Source organism: Ascaphus truei, unplaced genomic scaffold (assembly GCF_040206685.1).
Source record: "Ascaphus truei isolate aAscTru1 unplaced genomic scaffold, aAscTru1.hap1 HAP1_SCAFFOLD_2392, whole genome shotgun sequence".
Lineage (NCBI taxonomy): Eukaryota > Metazoa > Chordata > Amphibia > Anura > Ascaphidae > Ascaphus > Ascaphus truei.
In genome coordinates, this window is record NW_027455315.1 from 25,563 (window position 1) to 36,529 (window position 10,967).

General features: G+C 42.6%; 1 long non-coding RNA gene across 1 annotated transcript; it reads right to left on the minus strand.

Annotated features, from left to right (window-relative positions):
* Positions 1-1,461: 1,461 nt before the first annotated feature.
* Positions 1,462-10,005, minus strand: LOC142478401 (uncharacterized). The gene is made up of 5 exons (XR_012793143.1): positions 9,883-10,005; positions 8,828-8,894; positions 7,151-7,261; positions 3,731-3,840; positions 1,462-2,359 (listed from the first exon to the last, which is right to left on the minus strand). It is a non-coding gene; the product is annotated as an uncharacterized LOC142478401 (long non-coding RNA).
* Between the last annotated feature and the right edge of the window lie 962 nt (positions 10,006-10,967).

The following is a 10,967-nucleotide window of genomic DNA, read 5'->3' on the forward strand; positions in this document are numbered from 1 at the left end:
TCGCTTTTTGGACCATATGGTGTCCCAGTTCTGGCAATGCGAACTGGGAAGTTTGGACCTGCTAAACCTAACGGAACCGGATATTTTAATACGTTTATGTTTTATGCTTAATAGTGTATCTTAAGGTATGGACAAAGACCCAGAAGAGATTCTTTTGGGCCATAAGGTAGCAGATGGCCCTGGGGACGCCGCTATGTCTAGGATTTAAGTGCTGTTCAAAGAGTTTTATCACCCTCACTGTTTATCCGAAGCCCAAACCAGGGCAGGTCTTAAGTGTTCCAGTTAACACCTTTCAACAAAGGTTTTCCTGCCAGAACTCCAAATGGTAGACTGTCTGGCATTCCTGACGTAAATGTGGGGCTTCAGAAATGAGACCCCCAGAGTTCTACTGCGCATGTGCCAACTAGCAGGGGGGCATGGGTCAGAATGCTTTCCCACGTTAGTGAGTGGCTGGAGGTAATTGTAAACCAATCCCCTGTGCTTAAGGTTAAGAATAGAAGGAGAATGGTTTATAAACTGCTGTCCACCCATATATCCTTTGTCTTCGTTTGCTGATATGGTTACCTGATATCACCTGAATGATTTCCTCACTGCTGAAAGAAATGCTACATCATACTTCTCATTCCCCAACCCTTAAGTAAGTGTACTTCTTGTTCGTTACTGTATTATCTGTTGTGTTCACCTATATTCTAAGGAATAAATACAATTTATTATATCTTAAGCCTCGTTCAGTTCAAACCCAATTATTTTTGTGTAATATTAATAAGCCTGTGGAAGCTATCGTCACAAGGAGGTATTATAGTGTGTATTGTGGGGAGAATTAGTGTGTGTGTTGTTTGGGAGTGATATTCGGGAGGATTGTGTGTGCAGAAGGAAGAATGAGTGAGGGGGGAGTAAGGGAGCAGGATTGAATGAGAGGGGGTCATTGAGTGATAGCGGGGAGGGGAGGGAAGAGTGAGGAGAGTGGGTGTAGGAGGGAGCAGTGCAAGAGACCGTCGGGGGCAGAATACATGGTGAGAAGGGAGGCTGCCTAGAAGCATAAAAATCTACTTCACCACTGTTCTGTACTCTCTTCAATACTCTGTGTTACAGATCTCTCTGGCAAGAAATGGGGTCCAATGGCAAAGACTGCTCTAAATAAGATAGTATAAATGAACACAGAGAGAAATTCCAAAGAGTAACCCAAGAAAATACAAGTGAAATCTAATCGTAAGGTAATTAGTCCCATTAAGTGAAATACATAAAGGAATAGTCCATAAAAAAGCACAAAGGAAAAAAATAGGAGTACTTTATTGTGATGTTACATTTCAGAGAATATAAAATTATAGGAAAACAATTCCACTTTGTTCAGAAAACCAGAAAGTCTTGGTCCCAGGTGGACTGAATTTTTATTGCAAATAAGTTCCTTAATACACAAGTAAAGAATATAGTTACTTATTCTATTCTCTACTGTAAGACGTGCCACATTGCCCAATATTTGGGTACAGTGCCCAGATTGTGACCATGCACTACAGAGGTGAGATTCCCCCAACTCCAATTTGCTACACACTCCAAGAGAGATTATTGTGATCAGAGGTGGAATGAGAGGGGTGAGAAGGGTCGCTGCCCAGGGAGTAGCCTGACAGGGGGTACAGAAATCTCTTTTGGTGCATATATTGCGGAGCTGCATTGATTGACTTGTCAATCAGCTCTGCTGCCTATCCCATTGACATCATGATCCGGCACTGTGATCAGCTGCAGCGCTGACCCAGGTGTGTTAGTGCAGCACTTTACAGGGAGGGAACAGAGGTTGTGGATGACAGATGCTGGGGATAGGCCATGAGTACGGGCCAGAGTAAGGTGGAGACTTTCTGTACTCTGCATACAGGACACTGCATGCATGACAGTGTCTGTGTGTGTGTGTGTGTGTGTGTGTGTGTATTCCAAGTGTCAGTGTGCATAAGTAAGTGTGCTCTGTAAGTATGCCTGTGTGGCAGGTATAGGGGGGTGGTTCAGCTGGAGGAACTTATCCAGGCACAAAAGCACATAGATGCCCCAGATTATACCACCCCAAATGCTGATAATATCCTGCTGCACTTTACAGAAGATGATGCAGATGTCAGTGGGTGGTGGGTTCATTAAATCCATCCATCATATCATAGCCACACTGTGCATATGATGTACTGAATCAATCACAGGAAGACATCTCCATGGTAGGGGTAGAAGTTAACAGAATATGTCCAGCACTGTGGTGTGTAGCCCATAAATAATAATTGTGCACATTACAGAACATACTTGCAACTGCAAGATCATTTTGCTGCTTGTAGTGTTTGCTCTTGTCCTGTGCAGTGTTGTCGTAGATCCGTCTCTTCAGTGTTCACTGCAATAAAAGTAAGACATTGCATTAATATTACAGAAGTTTGGGAGCTGAAATCCCACTATGCTGCAGACATTTTCCCTTTGCATAAGATTCTTGTGATTATATCTCAATGATGATCAATAACAACTACATCATAACACAGCCGCTCAATACAAAATATGTATTTGCTATCAATGGTCATGGAGGCCAAACGTCACACAATGTACAGATATACTGCTGCGGCCGAGTTTATTCGAGCATTTGCCCGTTCTTGGCCGCAGCAGTAACCTGGCGCGCGCCGGAGGGTGCCGGGCGCACGCCGAAGCAGCGGAGGAGCGCCCTCCGATCGGGGCTTTCTCCCTTCCGCTGCCGGGTCCGTCGGGTCCCCCGGAACCCCCTGCCGCTGTCCCCCACATCGCGGGACACCAGTGCTCCCTCGGGGAGCCCTGGACGCGCGTGCAGGGGGCGCAGGCACCCGATGACGCGTGACCGTGCATCGGTGATGCGCGGCACGCTGAGGGAGTGCGGCTAGCACGCCGGGGCATCCCCCGGCTTGCGGTGCTAGCCGTGCTTCAATAAAACGTGTCGGTAGTGTAGCAAGGATTATTTCTTCCTCTGGTGCATTATGATGGGATGTGTTGTAAGATTCTGCATTATTAGCATCACTGAATCTTTTGGAAACCGAGTAATATTCTATGTTTTAATGCAATATTATGGATGATCAGCCGGTAAAATAAAGCTTACTGTATCTGTAGCCATGCTCTACCCATGATGTGCTGAATCAATGACTGCAGAGTGATTCAGAGTGGTAAACATGACTGGAACTCATCTCTGAATAGAGGACAGAACAGCAGTGCAGAGTAGGAGGTGAATGTATCTCAAATGGAAGACTTAGTAGCTGTGTGGGGAGTAGACAGTACAGACTGATCAAATAAATAGTTAAAGGAGTATCTTCAACATTACTTGGCTTTGTTATCAACATTGAAGTTTCTCTTGTTTTTTCTGTTCTTTAAATCACTACTACTGATGCCATGTGTAACCTGTACTGAGAGATATACTCTACTGGCCTAGATGAAACCATATGATGCAAACAGGATTCATCCCACTCCAGATTCATATGATTGCACCACTTCAACCTTTAATAAAACACATAGAACTACAGCAGTGCGCTACTGCACATGTTCTTGTTATGAATGGTAGTAGATGTGGTCCTTGGGTCAATACTTCATACAGCAGCCACACTCTACTCATGATGTATTGAATCAACAAAAACCTGCATGGTACAGATCACAGGAAGGGTAGAGTAGAGGGGAATATGTCCAATGCGAAACCCTTAGCAGCTGGATTGTGTGGAGTCAACAAAACGACAAATACTAAATGAGAAATATACACATTGCTTATCTGTCTCTGTGTAGTCATTTTCCTCCTCTTCAACTGTCTTTCAAAATTTCTCTTCTGACAGAAAAGAAACACATGGCTTCAATATTCACTGTTCTTCCCTCCTGAAATAAAAGTTAAGCATTGCATGGTTATGATCATACATACAATGAACCTTGCGCCAAACCATGTGATCCAAAGTAAATCCACCTCCCTCCCATAGCTGTGTTCCTTCTAGAGCTTCTACCACACAAGTCATTAATGTTCGTGACACTGTACTGCAGTCACAGTCTGCACACAAAGTACTGAATCAATTACATCACACTGAAAAGGCAGTCTACATGATGCAATAGTTAACCATAATAACTCTGTCATGCAAATGACAGGAAAACCTATATGTATATCATTAGGGGAGAGGGGAAAAATAATTAAAAAATAAGTGCGACAAATAAAAACAGATTATAGGAAAGTAAATCCTTGCCCTGGGAACTTTACAATCTAATAGAAATGTTAGAAGACTTAAAGAGAGGCAGCAGTTGGGGGAAGAAGTGCAGTAGATGACAATGCTTGTCCTTAATGGTGGGTACAATTAGTAGAAAGCACATCTTGGGAACAATAGTTGTTAGCAGTGACTGTGGGTGTGGGACAGTAGCCACGAGTCAAAGTTTTTGAAATGCTTGATTTAAGTCGTGAATTTTAAGATTGGTCTTACATGTGGGTGGAAGAGGTTATGTTGGCATATACTGAGTGTGAGGAAGTTTCACATGTACGGTGCAGTGATGGAAAATGGTTTCAGGCAAGTGAGAGAACAGTAGAGGTGAAAGAAGTTTACAGGAGACAGTTATGGTTATAGTGCAAGAGACAAGCAAGGGCATAACGAGAGATCAAAGATGATATGCAAGAAGGAGCAGATTAATGGAGAGCCTTAACAAAAAGGTAAGGAGGAGAACTTTGTAGGTGATACAAAAACTTGATGGGATGCCAGGACAGGGATTTAAGGAGATGAGCAGAGACTGTTGTGGAAGAAAGTGAGATAATTCAAGCAGCAGAGTTTTGCATAGGAGAAAGTTGTGAAGCATGGAGGCCTGTTAGTAGTATGTTAAAATAACCTATAGGATAACAGTATACATTGGAGTTTTAGCAGTAGGTTGAGAGGGGAAAGGGAAGATCTTGGCAATATTACAGAGAAAGAGGCAACACATTTTACCCATAGCCGTGCATGTGAATGGAGATGGAATTGAAGAGCCAAATGTTACTCCTATGCAACATGTTTGATGACAAGATAGATGGTAGTACTGTTTACTGTGATGGAGAAAGGGGATAATATGAGCCCAGTTTTAGACATTAAGTTTAAGGCAGTGGAGTGCCATCCATGAGCATATAGCCAGGAGACAACCCAAGAGTAGGGACTGGATTGCAGGAGTGAGAACAGGGGTGGATAGATTTGTGTGTGTATCATCCGCATAGAGATTATATCTAAGGCCAAAAGCATTGATGAAGTCACCAAATGATAGTATGTAGAGAGAAAGAGAGATCTCAGAACAGAGACCTGATGTATACCCACAGACAGATCAATAGAAGACGAAGACATGTTAGCAACAGAGATGGAGAATGTGTGACAGGAAAGTTATGATGAAAACCAGGATAGAACTTTGTTACTGATACCAAGAGAGAGTTTAGAATATGAAGGAGGAGAGTGATTGAGAGCATCAAACGCAGCCGATAGATCAAGTAGGATTAGTAGGGAAAAACCTTGGGAATTAGCTTTAAGCACAGTCTGTAGAACGTGCTGTACGAAAGGCAGGTTGTAAAGGATCCAGGAGGGCATGTGATTTAAGAATGTTGACACTAGCAATTAGAAGGCAAACAGCATGAGGGATACAGAGCGGTAGTTAGTAAGGCACATAGGGTGTAGTTTGTTTCTGACAAAAGGGTGACCGCTACAGGCTTAAAGTAAGAGGGCAAAAATCCAGAGAATAGGGAGAAATTGAAGATGTGGGTGAGAGTGGGGACTAAGAGATGCAGTAAGGTGTGAGGGGATACGATCTAGAGGGCATGTGGTAGAGGGAGAATAGAAGATGATTAGCTTCCAGCTCTGTAAGAGAAGAAAAGGAGTCAAGTGCAGAAGGAGATTTGGGTAGAAGGAGAGAAGGGGGAAGGACAGAAGGAATCTCCTTTTGGGTGGCATCCACCTTGCCTCTGAAGTAGTCAAATGCTTGAGGAGAAGTGAAGGAAGGATGGCAAGTGGGAGGAGAAGGTCAGTGGAGGGAGTCAAATACAGAGAAAAAAACAGCGTAAATTAAATTTGAGTGTTGATGAGTGTGGAAAAAAGTAGTGTATTTAGCCCTAGAGAGCAGCTTTATACAGGACAGGAGACATTTTTACTGTAGAAAAATCAAACAAAGTGTGAGATTTCCTCCGTAGGTATTAAGAACAGCGAGTGGAAGTGTGATGAGTGTGTTTGGGAATTTAGCCAAAGGTGTGGGTTAGAGGGATGAGTGTGTCAGAGCCTATAGGGGGCATATAGATAGGAGGATAGCATTGTAAGAGTTAATAAGATTGTTAGTTTAAGCAGAAAGAGAGAGAGAGAAGAGAGAAGAGAGGTTAGAGTAGATGTCAGAGGAGAGTTTAATTAAGCAGAGGCAAATCAGTGGGACAGGTAAGATGCGGTGAGGGGAATGACTGATTGTGACTGATGAGAGCAGAAGAGGTTATGTACAACTAGAGCCTTGTTAGTAAGAGTGGACATTCCAGAGGGCACAGGAGAAGGGAAGAGAAAAGTAAGGAAAGGAATGTGGATTACATTAGATAGGTTAACACTCTTAGTAGGGAGGCCTGATGTGTATATGAGCCGGTCCAAGATTATAAGAGATATCCCCCAACATCAGCGAGCATAGAAGGAGACACAGAGATAGGTGTAGAGAGAGACAGAGATAGGGATATGTAGAGAGAGAAGGGCATCAAGAGAATGAGACAGATAGGCGTAGAGAGAGGAGACATAGAGAGAGGGGGCTTTGAGAGGGGGGCGTAGAGAATGAGGGAAGGTGGAAGAGAATAGGATGTGCAGGAGAGCATTTCATTGAGCAGTGCAGAAATAGCTGCAATAGAGGTCTGTACAAATGGTGCTTTGTGTAGACACATGCAAAGGTAGGGGAAGGAAAGTGTATAGAACATGTGGATAAAAGCAGGAGTGTGGAAGTTAGAGAAATTAGAAAAGTTTTACAGAGCAGTGAGGAAACAGTAAACAGAAAGAACAAGAGAGAGGTTACATTGGGATGACGTGCTGTGGTAGAGAGAAATGCTAGGAGAGAGCCTCCAGATATTAGAGGACATGAATTGAGAGAGCAAATGTATAAATCAAAACCGGAGGGGGAGGTATAGCACGAAAGCTTGCACAGCAGTTGATGAAGATTATAGTCTTAAAGTTGCGTGTACCTGTCAGGGCACTCAAGAAGGTCAATGCTCACAAGTGCAGAGTTCATGAAGAAATGCTGAATCCAGTTCCCCTCCAATTTAATTTTAATATAACTTTTTCATTCTTCATTACTGCAAAAAGCAAACAAAACAAAACCACATTGCATTACTATTTTCAAAATGGATTGAATGACATATTCAACAGTAACTGTGTGATGCCAATATTGCCTTCTCACTCGTAGGCCAGTACGGTCAGGTACCCAGTACTGATAAAACAATAAGTGCCCGTACTAAGTACCAATATGAATTATAAGGAAATGTAAAATCTCCAGGTCTCTCTCCATCTCTGCAACAGATATATGGATAAGCCCATATTAAGGCATCACGTGACCGGAGCCGTCACTGACTGGGTATACGCAAAGATGCAGGGAGATGCAAAGAAAGGGAGGGAGAGAGACAGGGAGAAGATGGGAAACGGAGGGAGGCACGGATGGCAGGCCTCTCTCTTTCACTGGTGCATGCAAGGAGCTGGTCCCAACATCCACAAAGTGTGTGTGTATTATTGGTTGTGTTTTATGGCGGTAGGAGGATAGTGTGTATATTGTGTGTGTGTGGGAGTATTATATTGTGTGTAGGGTATTATAGTGTGTATATTATGTTGAGGTGCAGAGGAGAGTGTTAGATTGGGTATCTTGTGTTAGGGGGTATTGTGTATATTGTGTTTAAGACTATAATATTATTGGGGAGATTATTATTGAGGAGGTATTAAAGTGTGTATTGTGGGGAGTATTAGTGTATGTATTATTTGTGGGTGACAGATGCTGTGGGTAGGCCAAGAGTACGGGCCAGACTAAGGTGGAGACTTTCTGTACTCTGCATACAGGACTCTACATGCACTGCAGAGGTGAAATTCCCCCAACTCCAATTTGCTACACTCTCCAAGAGAGAATATTGTGATCAGAGGTGGAAGATGAGCAGGGTCACTGCCCAGGGAGTAGCCTGTCAGGGGGCATGGAAATCTCTTTTGGTGCGTATGTTGCCACGTGGCATTGATTGACCGGTCAATTAGCACTGCTTCCTATCACAGTGACATGATCCGGTGCTGTGATCGGTTGCAGCGCTGACCAAGGTGTGTTAGTGCAGCAATTTACAGGGAGGGAACAGAGGTTGTGGGTGACAGATGCTGGGGGTAGGCCAAGAGTACGGGCCAGAGCAAGGTGGAGATATTCTGTACTCTGCATGCCCATCCTGCATGCCCAGGACTCTGCATGCATGCCAGTGGCTGTGGGGTGTGTGTGTGTAGGTATGCCAAGTGTCAGTGTGCATAAGTAAGTGTGCTGTGTGTGTAAGTAAGTTTGCCTGTGTGGCAGGAGGTGTAGGGGGGTGGGGGGCGGGGGGCGGTTCAGCTGGAGGACTTTACCCAGCACAAAAGCACATAGATGCCTCTGATTATATCACCCCAAATGCTGATAATATCCTGCTGTAGATGCACTTTACAGAAGATGATACAGATGTCATCAGTGTTTGGTGGGTTCATTAAATCAATCCATCATATAATAGCCACACTGTGCATATGATGTACTGAATCAGTAACACCAATCACAGGAAGACATCTCCATGGTAGGGGTAGTGTTGAAGTTAACAAAATATGTCCAGCACTGTGGTGTGGAGCCCATACATAATAATTGTGCACATTACCAGAACAACATATTGTCAACTGCATGATCATTTTGCTGTTGTAGTAGATCCGTCTCTTCGGTGTTCACTGCAATAAAAGTAAGACATTGCATTAATATTACAGAAGTTTGGGGGCTGAAATCCCACTATGCTAATGACAGTTTCCCTTTGCATAAGATTCTTGTGATTATATCTCAATGATGATCAATAACAACTACATCATAACACAGCTGCTCTATACAGAATATGTATTTGCCATCAATGGTCATGGAGGCAATATGTCACACAATGTACATATATAGCAAGGATTATTTCTTCCTCTGGTGTATTATGATGGGAGGGTGAGATTCTGCATTATCAGCATCAGTAAATCTGTAGGAAACTGAGTGATATTCTATTTTTTGATGCAATATTAGGGTAAAATAAAGCTTGCTGTATCTATAGCCATGCTCTACCCATGATGTGCTGAATCAATGACTGCAGAGCGATTTAGAGTGGTAAACATGACTTGAACTCATCTCTGAATAGAGGGTAGCACAGTAGTGCAGAGTAGAAGGTGAATGTATCTCAAATGGAAACCCTTAGCAGCTGTGTGGGGAGTAGACAGTACAGACTGACCAAGTAAATAGTAAAAAGTAGTAACTTCAACATTACTTGGTTTTGTTCTCCACTCCTGTTTTTCTGTTCTTTAAATCACTAATACTGATGCCATATGTAACCTGTACTGAGAGTTATATACTCTACTGGCCTAGATCAAATTAAATGATGCAAACAGGATCCCTCCCACTCAAGATTCATATGATTGCACCACCTCAACCTTTCATAGCAATAACATAGAACTGCAGCAGTGCGCTACTGCACATGTTCTTGTTATGAATGGTAGTAGATGTGGTCCTTGGGTCAGTACTTCATACTGTAGCCACACTCTATTCATGATGTATTGAATCAACAAAAATCTGCATGGTACAGATCACAGGAAGGGGTGGAGTAGAGGTGAATATGTCCAATGCGAAACCCTTAGCAGCCGGATTTTTTGGAGTCAATAAAACGACAAATACTAAATGAGAAATATACACATTGCTTATCTGTCTCTGTGTAGTCATTTTCCTCCTCTTCAACTGTCCTTCAATTTTCTATTTTGCAAGAAAATGAACACATGGCTTCAATATTCACTTCTGTTCTGCAGTCTTTCCTCTTGAAATAAAAAAGTTAAGCATTGCATTATTATTATAATTATTATTGACGATACATACAATGAACCTTGCTCCAAACCATGTGATACAAAGCAAATCCACCTCCCTCCCACAGCTGTGCTCCTTCTAGAGCTTCTACCACACAAGTTATTCATGTCAGTGAAACTGTACTGCAGTCCCGGTCTGCACACAATCTACTGAATCAATGACATCACACTGTGTCACACAATGTCATGCTAACGACAGGAAACAATCTTTGTATATATCTTTGTATATATAATAATAATAATAATAATAATAATAAAAAAAATAAGACAGGACAGACACTCCTACATTGCAATCAATAGAAAATAACTGGGACAGGCACTTCAAGGATGCATACGGTCCCGGATAAACTGTAGCTACCTATACACGTGTGCCTTGTCTCTAGACTCTGCATATATCTCTATTTATATACCACCCATTGTGTACTCAGCGCTTTACAAGAGAGACCAAAAAGTACAGGAAATTATTATACAATAAGTTCAACAAACAAAAACAGACAATAGGAAAGTAAATCCCTGTCCTGGGTAGTTTACAATCTAAGAGAAATGTAAGGAGACTTACAGAGAGACAACAGGTGGGGGAACAAGTGCAGTAGATGACAATGCTTGTCCTTAATGGTGGGTACTGTAGTATAAAGCACTTCTTGGGAACAATAGTTAGTGACTGAATGAGTGACAGTAGCAACGAGTAAAAGCTATTGAAATGCTTAATTTAAGTTGTGAATTTTAAGGTTGATCTTAAATGTGGGTGGAAGAGGGTATGTTGGCATATACTGAGTGTGTGTGAGTTTCACAGGTAAATTGATGGGAAAGGGTTTCAGGCAAGAGAGCGAGTGCGCAGTAGAGGTGTAAGAAGTATAATGGAGACAGTTATTAGTAGAGCTTAGGAGACGAGGAAGGGCATAACGAGACCAAAGATGATAT